Source organism: Bombus huntii, chromosome 13 (genome assembly GCF_024542735.1).
Source record: "Bombus huntii isolate Logan2020A chromosome 13, iyBomHunt1.1, whole genome shotgun sequence".
Classification (NCBI taxonomy): Eukaryota; Metazoa; Arthropoda; class Insecta; order Hymenoptera; family Apidae; genus Bombus; species Bombus huntii.
In genome coordinates, this window is record NC_066250.1 from 2,528,954 (window position 1) to 2,543,145 (window position 14,192).

The following is a 14,192-nucleotide window of genomic DNA, read 5'->3' on the forward strand; positions in this document are numbered from 1 at the left end:
TTAGTTGGAGATCGTACCACCTTTGTTTGCACGCCCCACCTTCGGCTTCGACGCGACAGCACACACGCGCGTACGTGTACGTGCACGCACACCATCGTGCCGGCGGTAGCCGTGGCATTATATCGTGAGCACAGAAGTAATTTATAGTTGCAATAATTTATTGGGTACCATGGGGTTTATACTTGCCTGACGTGTAGCCATCCGTCACCGTCAGTGACGTCACCTCCCTCCACATAATGACTACCTACGCCCCCCCTCTTCCCTCCCGCCGACTCCTCCCGTCCGCTCCAGTCGTCGTACCCCCTTCCTACCTCGGTTACCGTACACCCTTCTGCCTAACCAACCCCACTCTTGCTACTCGCCGGTCGGACGATTTCTCCGGTCGCGACTCCAATTTACCTCGTCTCGTGTCCACTTCACGATACGCGCTTTCTTTTCTTCGCACCGATGATAATGGACCGCGCGCAGAAGAGCAAATTTCGCTGACTTTTAACCCTTTGCGATGTGCCCTCGGCCAGCGAAACACCTTTCGTGCAACGTTGCAGCCGTGTGTGTCTGTCGTACGACGTCGGAGAGCCACGGACACGACGGTATGTCGTACAGAACGAACACGTTTCAGGAATTACGAATCAGAGTTTTTGATTCTCCGTAGGCAACTCGGATGGTTCACGCTCCGATCGAAATTTTACTCGGTCGGAGTTCTCTCTATTTCGGTTAAACATCGATCGTACGATAACGCGGAAAGCTGGATAAGCGTGGCGGTATCGTTTTCCGAAGCTTCGAACGGTGAAAACGATTACGAAAGTACGAGAATACGCGAGTTTGACCGGATCGGCTGTCGTACGTCGCAGTTTGTAACGAAGAAAGATACTCGTGCTAAGCGCGTGCAATAACGTTTGAAATAAACGCCGCGTGTCTTGTACCGCGTACGTTGCCCCGTCGATTTAAAATTTTATCACCGTCCGATAGGAATAAAATTTCGAACGATCTCGACTGTAACGCGTCTAATCTACGTTCGTAGAATTTTTCCACGGCAAACGTTGAAATACTTTCGTACGCCGAGATTGCACGGATCGAACGCTGCGAGGGTTAATACGTGAGCGCAGGAAGTTGTCGCGAATCAGGCGGAACCGCGAGTCGGGCGTCGCGTCGCATCGAAAGGCCAAAGTACCGGAACGACGGGAGCAGTGTCCCGTCTCGCAGTCACCAGAGGCACCTCTTGATGGCTGCCAGAGACGAGGAGTCGGTCCAGAACTAGATATGCTCGTCACGTTTCTAGCTCGCCTTGCACGGGAGGGGAGCGGGCAAAGAGAGATGGAGAAAGAGGAGGTGGAAGAGGCGAAGGTGTCGTGGAGAGAGGGTGATATCGCACACGGTGTCGGTACTGTCGCAGGAAGCCGACGCGACGTTGCGAGTGGAAATGACGTTGACGGGCGTTTGTCACTGTCCTCGGCAAATAATATCCAACACCGCCCGGTGTATACCCATCCTATTACCTCCACGAAGCTTTCTCCGTGTGCACAGGCGACCGTGGAAAAGAGACTCGTGTACGAGGAACGAGATGGAAGCCGCGCGCGCGCGCGCGTGTGTGTGTGTGTGTGTGTGTGTACGTGTGTCGTTGCTTGTATGTTTGCGCGCGGAAGCTGCCATGTGTTGTGTCGTACACGGTCATAATCGTCCGTGCGCAACGTCCACCAAAGAATCTTTTTGCACGCGTCTCGATGTATCTTTCACCGTTCCGCTATATTTGCATTCGGTTAACGGGGGATGGTTACGAATAACGAGGGAAAAATACGCCGATAGAATAAAGTCGATTCGTGACTCGTCACCGGTATGCGTCTTTTCACCGTTGCCGGAGCAAAGGTGAGTTTTCGTTGCGGTAGCATTTCGAAACGATACGCGTTATTTATCTAATCGTACTTCGCTAAGGCGAAACGAAAGAATAATAAATTAGGCTTATCTGAATCTCGCACGCATTTCCAACCGTAACGTATCGCGGTTCTTGGCTATCGAATTAGCATCGCTCGAAACTTGATATTTTCATTTTTCTTCTTAAGGGTAACAGGAAATAAATCGCCAACGTAATAGAGTGAGTAAAGGTGAGAACACGGCTACTTTCAGCCGACTCTGGCCATTTTCAATGGCATTCGAGTCCAGTCAATTGCTCGACCATGGAAACTGTAACAACACGAGGCTCTTCGATATCGTGTAATCGGTTAAATAATCGCTGTCGTATATATGCACGATTATACAGCGTGGTAATAATTTGAACAACCAAGGACAACTCGCCGTCTCTGCGACATACGCGTGTACGATATATTTTACCTCGAAATTTCTGCATACGATCTCAATTCGTTGCTAATCGTAAAAATAGATAACGGGCGAGTTTCTTTTCCGACTGTGCATTGTACTAATCCCGTGGTAGAGGATAATTAGAAATTATTGGAGCCGACGGAACAGACAGGTACTGCTAGCTAGGAAAGAAGGAGAGTAATGGCATCGACTGGATCGGGGAAGTTCGCCGGGTTAGAAGGTGGAAAGGCTGAAGGGTCTTGGCGACAGCCGTCAATCGATTGTCAACCGGGTCAGGCGACCAACCTAACCTAAACCCTCCTATCCTCCTCCTTGTGCTGGTACTTGCGCGCGTATTCGTTTCTACTGTACGCGGAGCCCTCGCCTTCTTCTGATATAGCCACGTTTACAGCCCCTACTTCCCTCTCGTGACCTTCCTCGTCTTCCTCTTTTTCGTCGTCACCGCGAGCGTTACACTGCGCTCCGTTTTCGCCGATATAATCGCAACGTTCGACAAGGAAAAGAAAAGACAGAATGGGACACAGGACCGCAACGGATTAACCGGTAACGGCGAGTCGAATAGTCGATCGAATAGCCGTGAACGATAATCGAAGGAACGCGGCTGTAAACAGGGTCCTTCGGTCGCGGTAATTCCCCCGGTGGTTGCCGTGGAACGGTTTCTCTCGTCTGGATTCTCCGGCCGAGCAATAAACTCGTCCGCTCGTCTCGAGAAGGTTGAAAATTAGGGTTATTCGTAATTGCGGACGATCGAGCGAAATTCGGAGCTTAATTCGACGGTGTACACCCACCGTGTGGTTCTGGTATAAACGGGTCCGTGGAACGAGCGATCCTCTGACAATTTGTCGGGCTTACCGCAATAACGATCCCGCGGCTAGTTCGCGGAATTTTGTCTGAGATCATAAACCGAGGGCTGTGATTAAGGGCCGGTCGATCGGCTGCCGGTTTAGGGGTTACCGTGTTTCTTTGGCGCCGAGTACGCCGAGTTGCGTCGATTCTCACGAGGAAAACTCGCGATAATTTGGTGGAACGTGAGCGAACGACTCGTACTCGATGCAACGCATCCGGTAGCGGGTTCGGAATTTCGGATAAGCGACGTGCTGAAAGCTCGGCGAGGGTGGAAAGGATCGTCGAGGGGGAACTTAATCGAGCGTCGAGAACCGCGCGGCGTTCAATTTGCCTCGATTAACGTTTGCCGCGTGACGGCGAACGAACGAGCCAGCGAGCACATCGGTCGAGCATCCCATCGAATCTCAATTCCTGCGAACCGGAGCAATAGAGACACGAGAGGAGACAGGGACGACGCCGGTGCAGGGAAAGGCAGGCGAAATCCTTCGCATCCCTCGAGGAGGGTAAACACACGGCAACCAGATCGAACGCGAAATGTTTCTCCAACGACGTATCTTACGTCTCGTCCATCCTGCAATTTTTCCGGTTTACGAGTTTCCCTCGTCTCTCTGGGCTCGACGAGCGGTCGTACAATCGCGAGCATACTCGTGGACGTTGGCAGAGAGAGCTTATTTCGCGGGCTAAGGGAGTAGGCAGCCGTCTAGCAGCCGCCGTTCCACACCCTCCCCGCCGCACCGTCGATATCAAGACAGCCGTCCGACAGATCAATGCCGTGAACGGCGACGACGCCTGGGCGTCCACCGTCGTCCGAAGAGACGACGGACGACTTCCAGTTGACGGACGTGACCGGCCCGCTAGCCGCGTTGCGCTTTCGTCGTCGTGTTCGACCGCCGCAGCGTTCTAAATTATTGCATCGGTCAAGCGTTACAAGAGCAACGCGATGTTCCTTGGAACGAGTCCACGCGATCGTGATAGACGTTCGTTTCCTCGGACGATACGAGCGTGACCAAAGTAGGAAAAGGCTGCAGGAACCACACCCGTTGTCGCTACGGTACGCCGGTATTTGGGTACTTCGTTATCGTTGCGAATATATAAAATACGCTACGAGTGAAACGATCGCGTCGAATTTTTAGTACGCGTTATACGCTAAACTACGTAGAGAACTACGTACGTACGTACGCGTTATCGTATCAAGAAGTCGGAAATTAAGAGCGAGGAGACGTCTCTATTTTAGTTTTATTATCGTACACTTTGAAAATGTAACGAGGATATCGAACAATGCCGTTGCACGGTGATTTGCGAACCAGCAACGTTGGTTAATGTGCAGGTAACAGATTATAGATTAGTTAGACTGTTCGGAACTTTACAATTTTGCATTAAACGAAACGACTCTCGACAAATTGTAATTCGTACATCATTTTGCGAAATTTCAATCAGTCTATTAGCAAACTTGTTCCAATTATATCGGAGAATTCGCCGGTATCGATTAATTTGTCATTTGACTCGTGTAAAATTTCACGAATCGTGCGAAACACCTCCTGCGTATCTATATCGCCAAATATCTATCAACGGTAGAGTGCAAGCTCTGTACAGCAGCATTGTGCGTTCGCGACAGAACGACGGGACAAGTTGATCAGAGGAGTTCGTCTTGGTGTCGTTAGAACGAAAGAGCGAAAAAGGGGAAAAAGCGGAGATGGGACGGGGGACAAGCAGTCAGTCCGAGTCCCTTCCACGAGACTTCCGAATATCGTCCCGGAGAGTGGTTTATTGGTTTTGTCTGGCGTGGATCTCCGGTGAATCCTCGAATCTCGTCGACGCAGAGAACGGTAACGGGATGCCGGAGCTTGCTATCCCTGGCGTAGGGTGCCGGGCACGATTAAAGGGGGTGACGATCCGTGACGTAGAGTTATTTCGGAGTGGTCTGGGACGGTGTGTCCTCCGCGGTGAAACGGCAGAGAATTCGTAGTAAACGTATGTAGCCACGACCTCCTTTCTTCACCAGCACGACCAAGAGAACGCGAAACGCGCATTCCTCGCGTGTCCCGCGCTGTCCATTTCGTCGACAGACCCCGAAAGTACACCGGACCGCGATGAAACTAACCTGGACCAACTGCTACGCTCGCTGCCCGCCTTTTTCGATATCCGTTTCTTCCGTTTCCGCGTCTTTCTTTCCCAATTTTTCCTCCATCCGAATCCGTACGAAGAGAGCGCGTTGTTCCAACACGTACGTAGTATCTCTGCAGTGGCGTACACGCGTAACTACGATTCCCAGGGTCGATCAAACGATCCAGATTGATACGTCGTCCGTCGAGATACGTGGAAAGTTGAACTCGCCTGTCCGAAGAAAGCTGAAGCATTCGACGGCACACATCCGCGCCGAAAGACCATGGGGTGTGGTACACGAGGGACGAACGTTTCGTTGCAGCAACGAGAGAGAGAAAGAGAGAGAGAGAGAGAGAGAGAGGAAGCTTCGATCCCCTTTCCTTTGCCCCCTTTTCGCTCCGTCTCGTTCGTCGTAGGAAGGATCGCGTGCGTGCGAGCGAACAAGTGCATTCGACGGAAGAACGGAGAGGAAAAAGCCAGAGAGAAAGCGAAACAGAGTTGGTGAGAGATAGGGAATAGGATGGAGCGAGCAAGGGAGAGAGCAAACGCAAAGAGAGAACAAGGGGGATCTAAAGAGGGTGCGAGGGAGAGGGTAGCTGTTTCATCTGTCACCTGCAGACGCCGCCTTCCTTTCCGTCATCGTCCCTCTCAGCCGAGCGGCAACCACCCCCAGCGACCCCCTTTAATAATAACAACAATAGAGCCGGACTAGCAGCGGTCGGTCGACGCGGTGGCATGTGGACTGGGAAGTGGGGACACAGGGGGTCGGAGGGCAAGGGCCAGGGGGCAGGAGGCAGCAGAGGGTTGCACGGGGAAGGAGCGGAGCGTCGGTGGGACGGTACGGGTCACAAGACGGCCGTGTCACGTCCGCTTCCAGCCTCGACCCTTCTCCTCGACAGGTCCACCCCGCGCGTCAACTTCACCCAGGGATGTAGTGGACCACCTTGAGTTTCGCCAGCGTCCGTACGTTCGATACCGTAGCGCGCGCAACCACGCGACCACTTTGTTCGTCGAGCTGCCGCTTTCACGTTCAGCACCGTCTCCGCGCTCATCGTCGGTCAAGCTTGCAGCAGCTCGCGTTTCGCTCGACCGTCAGGAAATTATTCGCGGAACGACCTACCGTACTCGTTCCATCGTTGCGACACGGTATCGTCGTCCGGCGTCGAACGTTCCTCGTACAGAGAAATATTCGTCCAAGCACCGAGAAACGAGATCCGGCCCTGACTACCGCACACAACCCTTTCCTACCCTCTCCCTTTCTCTCCCTTCCTCTTGTTCCTTTTATCATCGTTCGTTCGTCCGTACGTCCAGGCCGGTGCGGACCGTCTCTCTCGCGACCCTTATTACGCGTCGCTGCTCGACTTCATCAGGGAAATGTCGCGGCGGTCTCTCGCGCGCGAGCATTAACTTACGCGCACAGCGACCGCCGGCCGCGTTCGTGCACGCTACGCGGCTATGCTAATGTCCAAAAACGACGCCGTGTGCGTGGATGCATCTGCAGTATTTCGCGATAATGGCCTCCATGCTGAATGGTGGGGATGAAACCCGCTCCGGGTTCGTACAACGTAATACACCGCAAAAATATAACGCCGAGCCTCCTTTTTTGCCTTTCGGCCTGCGTGTACGTTTCTTTCTCGTGGGCCGCCCCGCCTCTCATCTCCGCGAGTATATCCACGAACACGAAGCTGAACGCGAACGGGTCGGACGAATCGAAAATTCCAAGAGTCAACGGAGCGAAGAGGACGGTTAGCAGGATGGTCGGTGAACGAGAGAACGACGGACGATACGGGACCAGAGAGTAGGGGAAAATTCAGATCGCGGACAATGAAATAACTCTTTCCGGAATATACTTTTTGCCGGGTACTCGGTGATTTCGCGCTGATTCGTGACCCACGGACGCGTCCAGAGCATTAATCGTTCGTAATTTCATTCGATTTAATTACCTGGCTGGCGCGCTCGAATCGAACGAGGCATTAAACCGTCCAAACCGAGTCGAATGTTTGCATTTTAATACGCGCCGCTGATGTTCTCCGTTCGCGTACACTTTTACGTTGCCTAATGATAGACGCGTAACGAGCGCGACGCTGCATCAATTAACGCCCGATAATTAGCAGTCGGGATACGCGGTTCGCGCGACCACCGCCTATCAGCATTTTTCCTCCATTCGCCAGCGAACGAACGTCCATAGCCGTTGGAAAACCGCGTCCGACCGAACCGACCGATTTTTATTCGTACAAAGTAAAGATAAAACGGAACGAGAACGAGGCGGCGAGCAGCAAGGGCGCGACCAAGAGTGTGTCACAACCGCGTCCAAACCAGTTCAAGTTTTAGCCGATCGATAAGGTCGTACAAAACTGAAATAATTTGGTAAACGTATAGGCGCGTGCGTTTAACGTCATCCTGTGCCGGTTCGTTCCACGCCGCGCCTCATCGCAACGCGTCGTATCGTATCGCGTCGCATCGCATCGCGTCGCATCGCATCGCGTCGCGTCGCGTCGCATCGCATCGCATCGCGTCGCATCGCATCGCATCCTTCCTCTGCCCGTTCTCATTTATTTTTGTCCCGAGTTTTTTTCCCCTCGTTCGAAGGGTAATCCAATCGGGAACGATGATTGAATTATTAATTGAATGATGCGCGTGTACGAGGTCGCGCGCGCATTTTCGCGTGCACGTTCTCTCTCTGTCGCCGCGATCGAACGATTGTTCACCGCGAATCGACGGATAGCGGCGTTTAACGTGGCTGAAAAAAATGTACGTTTAGCGATACGTCGAACGATCGATCGCGAAACGCCAACCATCGATCTCTGCGAAACGATTAACTCTACAGTGTTCGCGGTTGATGTGGTGGATGCGTGCGAAATGTATTTTTTTCTCTTTTTTATATTTTTAATCCTGCTACAATTCTTTTTAAACGATATAGTTTTCTATATCGTTCAAAATCACCCACCCATATCATCCTGAAAGGAAGGCTATCGATGTTTTGAGAAAATTTTCCTCAAACGAAGAAACTTTCTGAAGATGGAAAGACACGAGTCGATTGAGAACGATCTAAAGAACGCAGGAGGGTTAATCGTATCTATCGTAAAACTCGTCGATGAAGACTACCGGTCAACTATGATGACATTTAAGATATGAAATTTGTAGCGCTATGTTGCCGGAATTTCTCTCGAATATACTTCGCGTTTTTCCATCGTCGTTTCGATCAATTTTGATATTCGTGTGATTATTTTGTCGTTGATTCCATACACGCTGTTTACGATCGTATAATTCAAATTTTGGAAATTTCCCATTTAATTCGCCCGAAATAAATATCATGAAAATTGTTCTATATATCGCAAATTTCTATGTTTCAAACGTACCGCTATTATTTATCCGCCGTGAACGTTACAGGATTTATAGGTATTTTAACCCGATCGTCGACGATTTCGATTAATTGAATTAATTTCACTGTGTCCTTGTACAGTCACGCGACTTCCGCGAGATTCGTAGCAATGCGAGCATCTCGCTCCGTTCCTTCTTCTTCCTTCTTTTTCTCGATAAAATTAAAGAACAGCCGTCAGAAGCCGAGAGAAGAAGCTTTGGAAATTGGCGCGAAGGTGGGTGGAAACGCGAGAGAGCAGAAAAAGTAAGAGTCGACGTCGGGAAGAGGTGTACGGCCGCGAAAGGAGCTTTGTCTCGATCGTTGTCGGCCTTGAATAATCTCGTCCTCGGAAATTTGATCGACACCGGTCAAACGGGTCGACCGGACTTCAAATACGCAGGTACGAGATTCTTGGCTCTTGGCTCTTGCCTCTCTTCTCGTCTCTTTTCTTTATACCATCTTGCTTTTTCTTTCCTCTTCTCTCTCTCTCTCTCTCTCTCTGTCTCTGTCTCTCTTTCCCTTTCTCTTTCTCGATCGCTCAACATTTACGCGAACGACGTCTCCGGGTCCGACTTCTTCCGTCTCTCGTTCCGTTGGAAACGAACACGTCGGTTAAGGAGGAGCGTGTCTGCTGAGGTCGTCCGAAGACGAGCACCCTGGAGAAGCAGAAGAACGACAGCATCGATCCTCCTCTTCCTGCAGGAGAGAAGCGAACACCGAACGAAACGAAAAGGCACAAGGCCGGAATAACTCGGAAAGTGTCGGAACGATAATCTGACGGCAGCAACGTGACGGACGGACGGGACGTCCACTTCGCGTCCATTTGCTTCTCCTTTCTCTCTGTCTCTCTCTCTCTCTCTCTCTTTCTCCTCCTTTTCTCCTTCCTGCTACGTCGAGCCCCTTTCTACAAGCGCGCGCGTCCTACAGCTTGCCGCAGATCTAGACAAGCGTTAAACGTCGATTAAACTTCGACGACGGACACCTATGTGCCTTTGAAACGCATCGCGCTCAACGTACGGAGCATCGTTTACCGATATTCGCCTCGTGAGAGATCGGCCACGATTGTGTAACGTTGCTCGATTCGAAGATGCAAGAATTCGCGAGATAAACGCGTGTAACGTACACAGGTCTGTACTTACAGTGGTCCGCGTAAGTATTCGTCTACGTTAATCGAGTTTAAGTTTAGAAATTCCGAGATATTCGTTACAGGTATACACCCGCGTCTCTTCTTGTCCTTTCATGTCTAAATTCGACAAATCGAGACGCAAGTATCCGCTAAACGCTAAAACGATTTATCGGTATAAATAGATCGATATCTTTTTGTGGGGAATGGGGATGCAGCTGGATCGTTGGAACGTTCTGAAAAATATGGCGTGGCGTTTAAAAGACTAAGAGTCACCTCAGCATGCCAAGAAGTATAACGAATTAAAAAGTCACACTCTGTTTCGGCTGTTTCGAATACGACGAATTTTCTTTCGCCGACTAACAGTGCCGTATATTCAATTAAACGATCGATTATCCATTGCGTTAACAAGCCCCGATATTCGGTGGATACGAATTTCAGAATTATTTACGAAACACGTATCTTTCGTTACGTCGGCAATGAAATCTCTGAAAAATGTTTTACATAACGCACACAAGCTTATAGAAGCGTACGAACTTTCCACGGTAAGTTCTCGATACATTCGTGAACCAGCGATGGGCCGTGATTTTATCGATACGTTTAATAACGATAAAAAGGTAAATAAACGGACGAATTAAAACCACTTATCGATGAAAAGGTATGCATAGACAAAGTTTGGCGAGTCATCGAGAATCACATGGAACGTAAAGTACGTAGGTGATGTGTGGCGAACCACGTCGCGGACGAAACACGGGACAGGACAGTTCGGGATAGGACGGGGCGGGGCGGGATCGAGCCGAGAAACCCAAGCGGGGTCCAGTGGTCTTGTTTCCGAATATTAATTCCAGTCCCGTCATCTCGAGTCGTCGTCCGAGTGTGCGGGACGAGACGAAAGCCAGGTGCATCGAGACGGATCGAGGTCGTCACGACGGGGATATTAATTGCGATGCGTCGCCTACGAGAGAGAGGCGAAAGCGAGGTCTCTTCGATGGCTTCTTCTTATTCCTACGACGCGATGTCGCGGCGATTGATTCCGACAAGCATAACCGGACAGCGTGTAATCGGAATAATTGACGTCGATGGAAGCGCGTCGAACGGAAAACGATCGTGTACCGATTCGCCGTGAGCCGCGAATCGTTGCTATCTGGTGGACGTAGGTGAATGTAAGAGCGAAGCCGGAAAAGTAGAGGCACCAGAAGCAGCTGGATACTTTTGACGCGAAGCTCGAAAAGCCTATTGTGCGTTCGTTTGAAAGGCACGGTTGGGATCGGTGGCCGCGATACCATCTAGCGAGATCGAGCGTCGTCCGCGGCCACGATCGCGGCGAATTAAGAACGACCGGAGGCTACCGCGCCGCCCGCTGGCAGGTGCTTGTGGACCGTATTATTCGCCGCCTGCTTATCGTTCGCCCTCGCATAAATTCAAGCGAAAGAACACGCGACTTCGCGGCGAGAATCGCGATCCACGAGTCGCGACCGTGTTCCTGCCGCTCGTTCCGCGAATCTCCCTCGACGTTTCGTCCAACGTTTCGTTTCAGTCGTTTTGTACTTTCACCCGTCGTCCGCGTGAATTTTTCTTCGCTCGCCGAACGATACTTTGGCCATACTCCTTCTGTCACGGCTGCCTCAACGGTTCCGTCTGTTCAATTTTTTCTTCTGTTTTTTTTTTTTCTTTTTTTTCGTGTATTATTATGTATATTTTTAAGCGCGATAGCGTCCGGAACACGAAAGTTGGTGGGAACGCGCACTCGTTGTAATCTCTTACTCGTCTGATACAAATTTCGTGAAACATAGTGGCGTCTGTAGTAATTTTCGTTGATAAAGCTTGAGCGATTTCGCTAGGATAGTCGAAGATAGGAAAATCGTATTTTTCATATTGATGTAAGTTAAGACTCGGAGAATCTGGATTTAGTTGCGTATTACGAATGTTAAATGGTATGTTGCACGTAATTTCACGATCGATCAATCGATTAATTTATTGTCTGCCGTGACACGTGGTTGTGACTCGACGGAATATAAGGAACTCTTTGTATCATTAATCGCAGAACAGTATTTTATGATAACTAGCAATGAACTGACTTACATCATTATGATTCTTAACCATCCAACCGAAGGTACGTGGATCACGGTTTGCAGATAAGGTCGAGGCCCACTCCATGGAAGCTGATCCAAATCTCGGTGAGAACAACTGTGCGCCCACTGTGAGAAGGGTGAAAACGCGTCTATTAAACCGAACACTAGCGTACTTCTCGTCCGTTCACGTCATGCAAACATCGACTCGTCGATCCTCGGCGAATCACGAAGCCAGTCGGGTCGCTTTCGCGATATCGCTTACCCGGTTTTGCCCGGTCCTCCTACGGTCGTCGACGGAAATAGACGATACGCGTGGCAATAAATATCTCCGTATTATAATTAAGCCGCATCCAAGAACCGTGGCATAGGCGTTATGTACGAGAGACACGCAGATAGATGGACGACCGAATGTACGCGGCGCATCACGGTGTTCGTCGCGAGCTCGACGAACGTGTGAGAGGATCGACGGTGTGAAGGAGGCAGGAAGGAGGCGAGGAGGAGGATTGGTGAGACGCGACGAAGACGAAAAGTCGGAGAGCCCGAAGAGTCGAAGAACCAGGAGAGACAGGCGACTTCTTTGGACGCGATCTCGGGAACGAAGGCGCGCTTAGCAACCGTAACTCGTCGTAGTTATCGGTAGTGGACAGTTATATCGACGCGGTTGGTTGGAAGCGTACGCGCGGATGGCGTTTCAGTGGCGCGCGGCATCGCATCGGCGAGCTACGAGCGAGGAACGAGCACGGCCTTGTCAGCCCGTCCGGCACGTCCGTCTGTTGCTCCTTGAGTGGCAGCGATTCATTCCGCTCTCCTTACACTCCCGTGTACCGCTCGCTCCTACCGCTTCTTCGAGCCAAACCAACCAACAACACATCGATGCACCAACGCGTCTCACACCGACTCCGCTTGGCCGCGTCAACGTTTTACTCTCGTTCGATTTTACGTTGCACCGGTGCTACACTGTATGCAAGTAAGTAAGTAACTAAGTAAGTAAGTAAGTACACCGGATTCTCGTCATTTTCTTTTTCTTTTTCTTTTTCTTTTTCTTTTTCTTTTTCCTTTTCTTTTTTCTCTCCATTTCCTTTTTCCGTTACGGAACGATCTCTGTCTACGATCGAACTTTCGTTGAACCGGTATTAGGTAGACGGAATGCGCTCACAGTTCGAAACGGTTTTAATCGCCGCGAAACCCGTTCTCCGTTTCTGATTAATTTTCAACCTGGACATTTTGCCAGATACGACGAGGCGTAATTGAAAAAGAAGAAAAATGCCGATTCTTATGTCGCGGTATAAATTGCCGATTAATCAACGTCCCGCGGTGGCGTATATGCAAACGCACAAGCTAGAAAACGAGATTATTAATCGATTGGTAAACGGGAGATCGCGATCCAGATAATCGAGCGCGCGGATCGTCACGGCAAGGTACAAGGCCATCCAGTTCCTCCAACGCGTGGTCTAATTATGTATTTGTCTACGGTATTCCACGTCGTCTTTGTTATCCTTGGCGCGATCGTAATCGCGTTCTGCGCTTGGTGGTCGTCGCCGCCAAGCCCGGAAGGATGAATTCAACTGCGGTCGACGATGTCAGCCCTCGCAGGTCCCCGTATAGTCGTTCGTACTTTTCTCCCTAGTCGCGACGCGACGGTTCCCGAGCGTACAGTTTGGCCAGCAGCCGTAGCCGCACAGCCGCAGCCGACTAATATCTCGTTCTTTTGTTGCGTTTCGCGACAATTCGCCTGCCTACGCTCGCAACGAATTTCAGGCTGATTATTCGGGGCGGTGGAGTGACGTCGGTTCGCTGGATTAAAACGCTGCTAGTAGGACTAGCCGCGGAAATGCGAAGGGAGAAACTGTCGAGAGGGCGGGAATATACGGCGCGCTACCCTCGGGGAGTACAGTTGCTTCTTCCGCCCTTCCTTCCGCCGGTCGTCCGTCCTGTTTCCTCTTCTCCCAGTTTTATAATCGAAGATGACGTATCGAAGGCGCGTCGATTCGGATCAATTAGACGCGACGCGAGCGAACGACACCCGCGGCGAGAGCAACGCACACGTAGCAAGTGCCAGGGCTGTGTTGCGCAATTGGACTAATATTATTAGCAAAATTTTACGTGTCGCTAGTCGAAGAGAATCAAGTGCTTTTACAAAAGCAACTGCTGCTCCGGTTTCGCAATTTTATCGTTTCGTTAAACGCAGTTACTTGGTGATATAATTACTAAGACACTTACGGCGATTACGTAACACGATGAACAGTTTCAAATGTATCGACTGAAAATTAACGACGGTATGTTTTTTTTTATTTTGCCGAAAAATAAAAGAAAAGGATAATTCGATTGTCGCGGGACGAGAGATCGCGCGATCTTTTACTCGACTGCCTCGAGT

General features: G+C 50.5%; 1 protein-coding gene across 6 annotated transcripts in view; it reads right to left on the minus strand.

Annotated features, from left to right (window-relative positions):
* LOC126872573 (protein tiptop) overlaps positions 1 to 14,192 on the minus strand; it is a 90,166-nt gene that overhangs the window by 16,950 nt on the left and 59,024 nt on the right. Inside the window, exon 2 of one of the 6 annotated variants that reach the window (XM_050632680.1) lies at positions 11,829 to 11,944. The exons of the other annotated variants lie outside the window; for them this stretch is intronic. The gene's annotated coding sequence lies outside the window, so the exon portion shown is untranslated. The remainder of the gene's footprint in view (positions 1 to 11,828; positions 11,945 to 14,192) is intronic. 6 annotated transcript variants of the gene reach the window in all.